The sequence below is a fragment of the Phyllostomus discolor genome, chromosome 7, assembly GCF_004126475.2.
Source record: "Phyllostomus discolor isolate MPI-MPIP mPhyDis1 chromosome 7, mPhyDis1.pri.v3, whole genome shotgun sequence".
Taxonomy (NCBI): domain Eukaryota; kingdom Metazoa; phylum Chordata; class Mammalia; order Chiroptera; family Phyllostomidae; genus Phyllostomus; species Phyllostomus discolor.
Window position 1 is genome coordinate 96,192,126 of NC_040909.2, and position 13,467 is coordinate 96,205,592.

Consider the following 13,467-nt stretch of genomic DNA (forward strand, 5'->3'; position numbering starts at 1 on the left):
GAGCGGCAGGGAATTGGACACGTGTGTTAGTTTTGACAAGTCACTTACTCTCCCTGGTATCCTCCACTTAAAAGTCAGAGGTTTCCACACCATATTTTCTTTGCATTATGTCTGATGAAGGGCACGTATTGATAGTACCTCAGTAATTCATTTTTCTCCTAGTTCTGTGGCAAGTTGGAACTACTTTAACTGATTAAAGAATCTGTTCTCTTTTTATCCTTCTGAAAGGAACATAACATTTTAAAATCTGTTCTGTTGATATTTAAAACATAATTACAAAGCCCTGGCTAGGTGGCTCAGTTGGTTGAGCCTCATCCTATACACCAAAAATTGCAGGTTCGATTTCTGATCAGGGCACATAACTGGGTTCGATCACCAGTTGGGGCACGTGCAAGAGGCAGCTGATCAATGTTTCTCTCTCTCCCTCCCTCATCCCTCTCTATATAAAATCAATAAGCATGTTTTTGGATGAGGATTAAAAACATAATTATCAAACATATATATTATTTTAACACACACACCTAAAAACTATCTTTAACATACTTAGCAGGCAGACGGGGAGAACTCCCTTGTAGAGTGCGTGCCTTTAGTTTACAAGGCAGTGCTTGTTGTCGCAGTGAATGAGTAATAAAATCCATTTGAACACAAGTGTGTGATAGAAAATATGCCTTAGTTGGTGAGGACACTCTAACCAACTGAGCTACCCGGCCAGGGCTGTCAAGGTAAACTTAAAAAAATAAATCTCCATTGCAGTATTTTATATTCTTGTACATCTGACCTTGTTTGTGCTCGAAATTTTGCTTTGGCTTATTGTAGGTGTATTGATTTTGTCATTAAAATCATGCAGACTCATCTTGACAATTTAAAAATCTTGATCAAACTGTTTATTTTCTCTATTAGGTGTGTTTTGGGGCAGTCAACTAAAATTGTGCAGAAACACCACCACAACATTAAAAATAACAGTAATAATGTAACAAGTAACAGTTACTGAGCATTTCCAGTGAGCTAGGCATTATACTAAGTGTTTTCATGGATTGTTTCAGTTACTCATCAGAACAACTCTAGGAAATGGGTAGCATTATTAACCCTGTTTTACCAGTGAGGACACTTGGACTGAGAGGTCAAATTGCCCAGGGTCCTACAACTCGAGCAAGCAGTGGAGAAGGAACTTGAACCCAGATTGGTCATTCTTCAGAACCTGTATGTGCAACCATTGTGCCACCTTGCTGTCTAGACCAGCTTGGAGGCTTGAGTCATTGCTGTCTTAATAGGCAACGCCCTGTAATCCGCTGTCATTCCATGTTGCTGCAGCCTGTCAGCCCAGGCTACTTCTGTCTATGCTTCCTCTGCTTGTGCCCACTGCACTTGTGGAGCTGTGTGTCTTGGGGATGTTTGGCACCTAAGATGACCAAGTTCCATGCCCATCACCTTTAATTTCCTTCTTCTCCCATGGAGATGAGAACAATTGTTCTTGTGGCCGTTCCCCCCTCCCCCTGCCACCTCGTGGTGGCTGAGAACTTGAGCTGTGACATCAGATAGATTAGCTAGTGAGTCATAAAAATGGAAATAATATTATCAGCTACCCAGAGTGATGGTGGAAGATTAAAGGAGGAATTCTGTCTAAAGTACTTAGTATAGCATCAGGCATATTAACTTAGTAGTTAGTAGCTCACTCTTAGTCATTGCACTTATCAAACCATGTGTTTTGATTTTGTTTTTAAGTTAAAAAAGTCCCCCGATCTTATATCATGACTAGAAAAGAAAGAGTGGCCTGCAGTGGTGGTTGGCTACATGGTTTTCACTCTTTTCAGGAGTAGGCATTAGTGAATGTCTGTATGTGTCTGTTCAGGTATGTGACTAGGTGGTACTTACCTAACCCTCTCAGTTCTGCAGAGGTGATTCAGATATTGCAGGTACTAACCAGGACAGATTTGTGGGAGCGGTTCTTTTCTAGCTGTGAAGATGCTCATCTAACCAGATTACAACTGTTTTGCTAGTGAACCAGCCATTCCTCCTTTTCCCAAAACCTGCATTTCTCAAAAAATCAGAGATGCTATCCTAGACCTAGAGTGGTGGGGCATATCCAGTCAGTTCTGGAATATTCACCATTTCCAGTGCAGACCAGAGTGGTACAGGGTGTTCTTAAAGAACATTTGATTCAGTCCTTTCCCTTGGAATTTTATTTATTGCTTAAGAAAGAGAAAAGTGGGGATCAAAAATGAGTAGCTTTGGGGTCAGGGTCTTGGATATGAGTTGAAACTAGAAAGTGAGGAAACCCCTCCTGGAAGGGTAAAACTGTGGGGTGGCCTCCTTGGAATTCCACTGCTATCCAGACTGGCATGAAAATTGAAGGGATGGAGTGTAGACAGCTTTTTATTTTATACTGTTTTATTTTCACTTACCCATGACTCTAAGGGAAAAAAATGGGGGCAAAGTATAAGCCAATAAATATTGATATATGGGAGTTCCTGTACTATTCTTCCATCTTTGCAAACTTGAAAAAAATGTATCAAAATCAAAATGTATCAGTATCAAAAATCAAAATTAAAATAAAAAATGTAAAATTAAAACTTTTTTCACAAAAAATTTATATGAATTTGCATTTTGCTGAAACTATTTTTTACATAACTGTTTCCACTAAATACCAAAGTAGGATTAATCAAAATGCTGAGGCAGGGACAGTAACTGCCATTTTATAGGCGAGGAAGCAGAGTTTTAAAGATTGTTTAATAAATTTGCCCAAGATCACAGCTATTAATGGTAGAGTTGGGACTCAAATCAGGATAGACTGTAGCTTAAACCTATGTGCAGAAATTGCTTGGGATGGTCTCACCAAGATGACTTAGGCCTTAGGAGGGTGGGAAGGACATTTGTCAAGAACTTGCACACCTGCGCTTATGAGGGCTGACTCCTAGAGAGAAATTGTGAGGCTCCAAGGTATCTCAATGGATTATAGTCAGACACTTACTTTCCTCTGTCAACCTAAGACACTTGCTCATTCCCAGGGTTACTAGTGTCCCAGCCCTATTTTCATTTATCAGTCCATCTAAGATGTAGCCAACATCAAAGTATTCAGCTTGCTACAGAATTGGTTTTCCTCAAACTTTTTTTCCAGTGTTTATATAAGATGCATTAATTTACTTAACATCTTTTTCTCACTGCACAGGACTTGAAAAGACCCAGGATGCTACACTCTTGTTCTTCATAGCTGCATTAACTTGGTTATATATGTGGCCTCCACGAAGCACTTGCAAACAGTTTTGCTAACACACAAGACAACAGTCTGCCTTTCCAGCCATACTGCAGCATTTAAATAAGCATAAAACTTAGTGTATAAATCTGTAGACATCTATCTTCTTTATAAAAAGATAAAGTCCAAAATCTCAATACTACTTTGCCTCATAGGACTATTCTATGGTGATATATTTCTAGATTTTGTAAAGGTTTTATAGTTTTTTTTCCTTCACAATTGAACAAGCTGTCAGGTAACTTGAGTACAGTGAGCTTCTAGTTATAAGTGAAGTTTTACTATTTTTTGTGCACTTAAAATTTTAATTTTTGTCTTGATTTGTAAAGTTTCAGAGCCAAGTTTATAACCGGAGTTAGCATTTTAAGTTTTCTTTTTTCCTTCTTATTAAAAACAAAAATAAAAACCTGTTCTGGTGTCTGAAAGAAACTTCAAGTTTATAAGGAATTTTGTGGCTAGTCTTACTGCTGAGAGCCATTCCCATTTAGTTGCTGGGGTTCAGCAGGATAAGGAGAACTCGGTCTTCTGTGCCGTTGAGTAAGGACATGGTACAAAGACATAGGTGAGTGCCCTACATGGTTGAGCCCTCAGGTGGTGGTGCTGCTGTCCCTGAGTGCTGGCTGGCAGGCAGTGCCACCATGCTCTAGATGGAAGATGCGTGTTGTCCTGTTTCACTGTCTTGGTGTGGTGAACAAAGGCAGTTCCTGTGTGAGCACCTGCGCAGGAACCCAGGCTTCGGCTCACAGAACGGCTGATGTCGAGGCCCGACTGTCATTCTCTCTGTGCAGGCTTTTCAGAACTCAGGGAAATGCCCACATCATTGGCATTATCCTTTGTGTAATCATTGCCATCATTATCATCATCACTTGGCAAACCTGAAAATGAGTCTTTGCTACCTTAGTTCCTCTAAAAAGACTGTTTGGGCTAGCTGCTGAATCTGCTCTGTGCTCGGATGTGTGTCACCTACACGAGGCTTTTTGATTCAGAGCATTACAGTATTAAATCATATTCTAATGAGACTTCCTTGTGTAGCTTTTACTCTTCCAATATTTGGTTTTCTGAAAGGAACCCCAGCTTCCCCCTTTTTTTTACTGTTTGGAGACACTTGCATAGAAAATGCTTGTCCATTACTCTGGGGACAGAAAGCTGGGGACAAAGATCCTGCAAAAGGCCTTGATCTTGCAGCTTTTCAACAAAGTTCCTGGCCCCTCGCCCTTTCACCTCACTAGGACTTAGAAGGTAGAAGGTGGTTTTGCAGATGTCATGCATCCATTGGTACACAAGGAAGAGGACAATTCTGAGCTGGGCTGAAGTAGCTCTTCATCTTTTTTCTTCAAGGAACCTATAAAATGGGTCTGATGGATTATTTTGAGGATCTTATATAATTATTTAAAAAGTTCACCTGGTAATATGAGAATGACTAATAAAATATTAGTAATTAGTAAAGTAATTAGTAATAAAGTAGTTAGTACTTAGTAATAAAGTAAAACCTTATATTTATCAGGCTTTAGAATCAATACAATCATGTAGGATGCTTGTTAAAAATGCAGATTCCTCAACCCCATACCAGTTTCACTGACTTAAAATCTCTGTGGGCTATCTAGAATCTGAATTTTGTATCTAGGCGCTTCTGATGTCCTTTAAAGTTTAAAAGGCCACATGTTGCTCTGGCTGTTGTAGCTCAGTGGATTGAGCACGGGCCTGCAAACCAAAGGGTTGCTGGTTCGATTCCCAGTCAGGGCACATGCCTGGGTTGCAGGCCAGGTTCCCAGTCGGGGATGCATGAGAAGCGACCACACACTGATGTTTCCCTCCCTCCCTTCCCTTCTCTCTAAAAATAAATAAAATCTTAAATTTTTTTAAAGGCCACATGTTTAAACCAATATGTCAGGTTACACAAAAACAATTTAGAAAAATGGATACTCATATAATCTTAGAAAATTGTTTGGAATTTTGCGAGTAATGTTCTTCTATTACAAAGAAGTGAATGAAATGTAGCTGCAATTTGGCTTACCAATTAATGTAAGGTAATAAAAGGTAAAAATGGACAAGTGGTCAGGAGTGTGAAAGCATAGTCTGCTTTAAAGGTGGTGTTAAAAGAGATGGACTGTAGCATGTTTTGTGTGCATTTGTTAAATTTTTTCCATTACTGCCACAGAATACACAAAACCTTGTTTTGTGTATAGTTCTAGTTTATGTGGTACAAAAAGAAAATTGATTTAATATGCAGCAGTAACAATTTTAGGGCAACCCATTTCAAACCAGTGTTATTTTCAAGGGCATGCAGTACATTTAAAATGAGTCATCTTAAAGGTACTTCTTGAGGACTTGGTAGCATAATCCTACATAAGAGACAGGATGTTAGGTGGAAAGGTAAAGGAAATACTTACATGGAACTCTTTTCTCAGCTGTCTTTCTCCCTTTTTTTCCTCATTTCTTTCTCACTAACCTCCCTACCCTCTTTGAAACTCAGCTCCCAGACCTTGGCACGGAGGCACTGTTAGGGTCCTGGGCCTTCCCTCCCATGCTCTCTCAGTTCCCCATTCCTTTTCTTCTACTCCCTCAATACAGCCTGTATTTAGGGTGTTGGTCTTAGCTTTGTTAGGGGCTAGCTTAGGCCCACAGCTTCAGCTCCTATTATTGTGTGATTAATATGCTAAATCTGTGTTTTTATTTCCAGTATCTCCCCCAAACTTCTGTCCTTTATATTCTCAGCTTGTCTAAAATCCAAAGTCTTCCTAACATCACCTTTCTGCAAAGCAGAACAAAAGCCTGAAAAGGCAGCGCAGTCCTTCCCCTGAACCTCAGCTCCACATCTCCAGCCTGTATAATGTCCTTTGCCCTGTTCCCGCATCCTGGCAGTTCCTGCCCTGCAGGTTCCTTCCTCCGTGGGCCCCGTGTCCTTGTGTCCTGACATCCTTGTTCCTTCTGCTACATTGCACCCTCCCTGCCACCCACTTGGCTGTTAGAGCCCAGTTCCAGGCTTGCTAGGCCACTGCTGTTGTTGTTTGCAGTGGAGGAGAGCAGGGAAGTGACCAGTGGGTGGGGGAACCCCCCTCCCTCCCTTGCTGCAGTTGGTGCCTCACTGCTATGACTGAGTTTGCCCGAGCTCCTGCCCCTCAGCCCTCCTCCGGAGCAAGGCTGCCTGCAGAGAGAGGCCTACCTCCAGTCCTCCTCCGTGGGAGAGGCCTCTGAGTGCAGCTGGGCAGGATGAATTCAGTACTGAGGCAGTGTCTCGATGGTGTGAGGTTGCCCTGCACCAGAGGGCTGTCCCCTCTGTACCTCCTCAGTGACAGGTACCACCCCCTGCTTGGTTGTCTCCCTGATGTTCCAGAACATGGAAGACCCTTCACCATGTTCCTGGCATCTAATTGGCACATTTTCCCATGGTAACATTGTTTCAATTAGGTCCTGTAGGTGCAGTGTGAGTCAATCCAATGCTTTTATAGGTTAACATGCAATAATGTTCATATTATAACATTGTGCTGGAGAAAAAACTTAAACTAGCAACTGAAATCCTTTCGGGAGGGGATTTCTTGCTGAAGTGAGCATTTCCAAGGGAACTGTACTGGAGTGGGTCATGTTAGCACTGAGCAACCACTTGGTGACACTGCGCTTGGGGCAGACACCTGCCTTACAAGCTTGGATTCAAGAGCAGGTTTTCAGGAGTGGGGTTTGGGGAAACTGGACCTACCCAAATTCATATTAGATGCAGGGGTGTCAAACTTTCTTTCCCCTGGGGCCACATCAGCCTCACAGTTGCCTTCAAAGGGCTGAATGCAGAGCTCCTTGCCCCTCTTTAAGGAATAGTTACATTTACACAGTCCTAAAGTTACACTCAGCCCTTTGAAGGCAACCATGAGGCTGATGTGGCCCCTGGTGAAAATGAGTTTGGCACTCCTGCGTTAGAGCTTTGGTGCGAGGCCATACGCATGTCAGTTCTAGGAAGGACGTTAATGAATGCAAAGACATAGCTAGTAATGACGAGGAAAAAAATTAACAGTATTTTCAGATTTACATCTCTGAAGACTAAATGGCAATTTTTGTGTGTGAGACTCATAATAAAAGTTATTTTATGAACTGCTTTCAAAGATGGGTAAGAATTATGAGTGTGCAGATCTTTAGAATATTCTTGCTGATGTTTAGGTGTGACTTTGATGTTTGTGAAGGGGTGCTTATGTGAAGTTTTAACTGCTAAGGTTCTGTGGGATGTACTAAAAATGTCAACACACACATGAGGATTGGGAGAGGACAGCACAGTGTGTAATTAAGTGCTGAAGATGTGATGCTGTCAGTGTGGTAGCAACTGAGCGTGGCCAGTACAGGGCTTGGCAGTGGAGAAAAAAATTAGCACTCTCTTTTGATAGGTTGGAGGAACTGAGAAATAACATGAACAATATCACGGAGGTATTGTGAGCCATGGGTCCCAGCAGGAAACAGCCAGCCAGCCCAGAGCAACCTGCAGGGGTCAGGGCAGGGACCTTCGCCCCAAGTGTTTTCCTAGGGAGAGTGGGAGCTGGAGCTGAGGGACCCACACACTCCCTTCCTCCTCTCAGCTTCTGGGACAGCCAGGCAGGCACTAGGGCTCGACAGGGCGAGGGTAGGCTATGGCGAAATTGGAAGTTTAGACAGAGTGAGATCCCAACTTACATTACGTGATGGAAATGGAGTTGAAAGGTTAGTTTGGCAACATGTGATGGATTGCAGTTGAAGAAGGATTACAGGCAAAATGTCAGGGGCTGTTGAAATAGCACAGCCAGCAGGCAGAGAAGCTGTGAGTACAGCATGGAGAACTGCAGAGGAGAGGTGAGACTCAGGAGGGGACCGAGTAGCCTATCCTTCCAAGGGGCCCCAGCAGGGAGCTGAGAATGGCTTTGAAGAGAACTTAGGTTTGATGATTTGAAGTTAGATTAGATTCAAAATAGAACACATTTGAGGAGAGTAAGATATGTAAAAAGGTAAAAAAATATCACTTTAGAAAGGTTCCAAAATGAAACTACTTCATGATGAAGTTGGGCAACTTGCAACTCGAGAAATGGCAAAATGTTAAATCTTTTTTAAAAAAATAAAAGCCAGGCCTTGGCTGGGTAGCTCAGTTGGTTGGAACATCATCTTACATACCAAGACTGGAGATTTAATCCTCAGTCAGGGCACATCCAAGAACCAACCAATGAATGCATAAATAGCTGGAACAACAAATTGATGTTTCTCTTTATTTCCAGCTCTCCCTCTGTCTCTCCCTTTCTCTCTAAAATCAACAAATAAAAATTACAAAAAGGGTGGGTACATTTAAAAAATTAAGAAAGATTTTGGAATTATTTTTACATGTAGTTTTACTTTATTTTTGCAAATATCCTTATAACATGGAAACAGTCAGAATAATATGACAGAATTCTGTAGTGTTATAGTCTACTTTTTCAGAGTGCAGACAGCACAGTGGTGGTTTGACCAGGAGCATGTGAGAAGGCTACACAAATACAGGCACCACGGTGAAGTCGGTCCATTTATCCTCTTCAACTTTCTTGTGAAAGTGTGAGTGAGTTCAATATTAGGAAGAACTTACCATGTTTTTGTACTTTAGCTACTGTAATGTGTGGGTATGGATCTATCAAGACACATCAACATATTCTATGAGTGAATACAGTAGAAAAACAGCTGCAGTACAATAGAGAAGCAGTAAAGGTTACAAGTTAGCAATGTATAGAAAGTGATAATTGCCAATAAACATGAAAATTTCCAAATTATGGAGTAAGAAAAATGGAAATTAAAATGAGATACTTTTCCTCATCAAATTAGTGAAAATTAAAAAAACATCCTTGTTGCTGCTAGAATATAATGAGAACTGTGTGCTCCCCACCATTCAAGTTCAGTAAGTGCAAACATTTTGGGAAAAAAATAGGGAACATGTATATCAGGACCTCTTGAAATGGCCATTCCGCTGTAGCAGTCATCTGTCCTAAGAGAAAACCTGAATCCCTCAACTGTTATGAATAAGAAAGAACATTTTTTTCACAGATTATGTTTGGAAAACAAGGAGTACAAAATGATGTATTAACTATGGTCCCACTTTTATACAAATGAAATCATAAGCACAGGAAGAAACTAGGACAAGTACATCAGTTTTAGAAATGAGTAGTTTCAAGGAATGGCAGTTTCACTTAGTTAAAAGCTTTGATTCTAGAATTAAACATCTGATAATCCCTGGCCAACCGCTTACTGGATGTGTAACTTTGGACAAGTGACTTTTTAGCTCTGTGTATGACGATCAGCAAGTTTTAAAACTTATCTACGACTCAGTTTCTTCAGCCGTAACTGGGGGATGGTAACAGTACTGACTTCCCAGGCTTATTTGGATTAATGTAAGAGAGCATCTAAAATGCTTCACACAGGGCTTGTTGCATTGTTAGAACTCAATAGATATTATTTATTTGGATTGCAGGTGGCTTTTAATTTTAATTTTTTAATATTAAATTTTTAAAATGAAAGGTACTTTTATAATCAGGAAAAACAGCAGCAGCCAACCCAAGAAGCCATCTGGTACCTTATATGGAAGGAAGGACTCTGACAATTTTTTAGTATTTTGTGGTATAGGCAGGAAAATTTTTGACAAAAATAACTTTAACTGGTTATATTTCTGAAAAATAGTCACTACTTTTGCTTCTTAGGGTTTTTTCTTGTTTTCTAGATCCCTTTGCAGTATTTGGCTTTTTTTTCCTATTCCAAAGAATTTTTTTTCTGCAGTAAGTTGAATTTAAAAGACTCCCCTTTTTTTCTGAAGTGAAAGAAAACAATCATGTTTTAAAAAGTTTATATAGGTGAAATCTATATTAACTAGTTAATATTAACTGCACACTTAGCACTCAAGTTTCAGACATATTTAGTGCTAGCTTCTGTACATCTCACCTAATTGTTTAAATGTGTGAGCATGATTTTGATATTTGGGAGGTGGAGGAGAAACCCCTTGAGATTTTCAAGCTTGAGTTAAAAGGCTTATTGTGTCTTGGAGTCAGTAGATGTAAGCTGGTAGGAAGACTTTAGCATCTGGAACTCCTTCACCTTGGAATTGTGTCTTTCTCATAGAAGAAACACATTTGGGCTGCATACAGCCTGGAGAAACTTTCAGGCTATATTTTCTTCACAGGAGGGTAACAGCTTTGCACTTATTATAAAGTAGCTTCAAAGCTTTGTTTCCTTGAAGTTACATTACCTTTCATTTACCCCAAATATTCTTTATTATATCTTCTGTGGCAAGCGGAGGAAGATAAGAAAAGGGAATACAAAGACAAGTTGTTAACATTGTCCTCTAGATTAATTATGGATAAATGGGTTAATGGTAACATAAAACTTGAAAACCATACAATCCAGAATATATGCAACTACATTTTATTGTAGTTTGCCAAATCTAAGATGTTACCAATTATAAGATAGATACTATTTCTGATATATTGAAATGTGACCAAAGTGTAAAGTATGTCTTAGAATCAATGAAATATAGTAATGAGGAAAAAAACCCCCAACAACTTCAGTTTGCAGTCATTTGTATTTTTCTGTTTTGTTTCCTGAACAAAAGGCGAATCACCTGAATGCATCTGAAATTGAAATTTAAGCCTCCAGTCTCTAGCAAAAAGGTTTCATGGCCATATGTCACTTTATTCATACCTAGTGCCACCTCTTACACACCTTGCTGTGTGTGTCGTGAGTTCAGCATGGATGGACTCATGAATCAGGTATTTCAACATGACTCTGCTTGGCCACTGGACCTAATGTAAGCAGACAGTGGGCCACTTTTTATAGTGTTAATCTGCCAGACTGCTGTCAACACATTAGGTACCATAAAGCAGTGTCACCAAGACTGTTCCACAAGAGTGATGCCAGAATCTATGAAATTCACAGTAAAACAAGAAATGTACTGCTAACCACTAAAAGCCCGACTTAACAAAAAATCAAGTATTTGATTTTAGATTCTGAGCTTACCACTAGGCTAGTGCCCACATGGTACACGTGCAAAAAGCAGCAAAATCTGTTCTTGTTTATAAGATCCCTAAAATCTAATTACTCAGAGATACAAAGCAAGAGAAGATCCCCTTTAACATTTTGTATCTAGGATAATTTGAGAGGAATTTGCATGAGATGGTGTGAGGCCAGTGTGGAAAGAAGACAAGTAGGTAGACTTCTCCAGACACAAATGTGGTCCTATTATAACGATGTCAGAGATTCCTCCTTCACCAGCCTCCCCCCAAAAGAAGAATTTCAGATAAAATGACAGCAATTTAAAGATCCTTTAAGTATATAATTACAGATTGGAAAGATAGTGCGGTTTATAGTTTAAAGACGAGAGCTCCAGAGTCAGCTTGGGTTTAAAGCTTAGTTCTAAGACTAACCTACTTTTGGGACTGTGGGCAAGTTAATTAACCTTTGTGCCTGTGTTTCCTTACTTACAAAATGAGGTTAATAGTGCCTTCTTCAATGTCTGGCACATACCAGTCACTCATTAAAATGAGCACCTATTCATATTGTTATGGCTTACTTTGTTTCTTAGTAAAGAGAACATGAAAGTGAGAGGTGTCAAGATTGGAGAGCCTTGGTGTCTGTTAGTATGACTGGAGGTTTCAAATAAAGATGGTAGATAATGCCTTTCTTGGCATTGTAGCTGCAACTTGTGAGCAATTAGTAACATCTTGAAAAGAAAAGATTGAAAGTGTGATTATGGCAACTACCTGTAGAACACTTTGCTAGTAATATCTTGGTCAGGGGTTTCTGGATTTCCCCTTGTGTCATGTGGTTAAATAAGGAGTGGTTGTAACACGGCAGTGTGGATTTAGGTTATAACAAAGTCTCTGTTTTATGATATAGATTCCTGTGTCTTAGGTGATATAACCAAGTATTTTAATTTCACCAAAAAATTTATAGGGCCATCAAGAAGAGCTGAGATGATTTCAAAATTGCCAAATGCTGATATTTTAACTGTTTCTAGTCACCCAGGGTGAGTCAAGACTATGTGATAGGTCCTATTTTATTACATTCCCCCTACCCTTTACTTATCCTTATCTGAGGACATGCCCATTGATATTAGGTATTAGAGAGAGGGGAAAGGAAGGGGAGAGTGAAGGAGAGAAACACCAGTTGGTTGCCTATCATGTGTGCCCTGACCGGGGACTGAGCCAGCAGTCTACTGATGTGCCCTGATTGGGAATCGAACCTGTGATCTCTTGGTTTATGGGATGATGCTCCAACCAACTGAGCCACAGTGGCCAGGCCCCTCTCCTTGCCTTTTAAAAAGACTAGTATAGCCTGTTGTGTAGCCAGCCCTGCATTCTTGTCTTTCGCATTGCTATGGACTATGACCCAACTCCTCTGTTTGCTCCCTGGGAGCCTTCTGTCTGCTGTTGGATGGGATGAGGGTGGGGGTGGTTATAGAAAACAAGAATAAGAAATAAGACAGGGCTTTAAGGAGCTTATAGTGGATTAGCTTTCATTTTCTCTCCAACCCCATGCTCCATTGACTTCTAGGATCATCTCACATTCTGCTTTCAGCCACAATATGAGTTAGGTGAAGTGTTTTTTTTTTTCTTTCTTGTGTTTCATAGCTAGAGATTGTGTCTATGAAAATATTCCAAAGATTCACATTTCAAAAGCTCATTAGGAGTAAAACTAAGTACTAAATTTATACTTGTTGATTGGTTTCCTTAGTCTCTTTCCAACCATAGTGGCAACTTTGCACCTTCAGAGTTGTGTCGAGGATATTTCTAGAATATGTGTCTTATGTTAACAGCCAGAGGCTGTGCCATAGTAGACATATGCTCTCTGGCAGGTTATGGGACTTTTCATTTGATGCTATGCTGAGACTGAATATTGACTGGACAAAAACGGAGGTCCCATGTATGTCTCAGCTGGAACCAGATGAAGACAACATTAAACCCAAAAGAGTCAGGACCACAGAATTAGGGGGTCATTGTGTTTAGCCTATCATGATAAGATGCTTCTTCATATTAGGTGACCAAGTAGTTCAGAAACATAAAAATAATGCCAGCTTTGATGCTGGCTGGGTGCTTGTTTAAACTAATCACAGGGGCTATAAATATGAAAGTTGTTACACACGAGATCTGCTGTTGATAACCATTGGAGGCAGTATAACCAAACAGTTAAGAGTGGGGGTTCTGGATTTGGAACCTGGTTCTCATGTAGACTCCTCACCGGACCATGTGGTCTTAAGAACATGC

At 40.3% G+C, this 13,467-nt stretch overlaps 1 protein-coding gene across 4 annotated transcripts in view; it reads left to right on the forward strand.

Annotated features, from left to right (window-relative positions):
- CHD7 (chromodomain helicase DNA binding protein 7) overlaps positions 1-13,467 on the forward strand; it is a 207,139-nt gene that overhangs the window by 9,066 nt on the left and 184,606 nt on the right. The gene's annotated exons all lie outside the window — the stretch shown is intronic.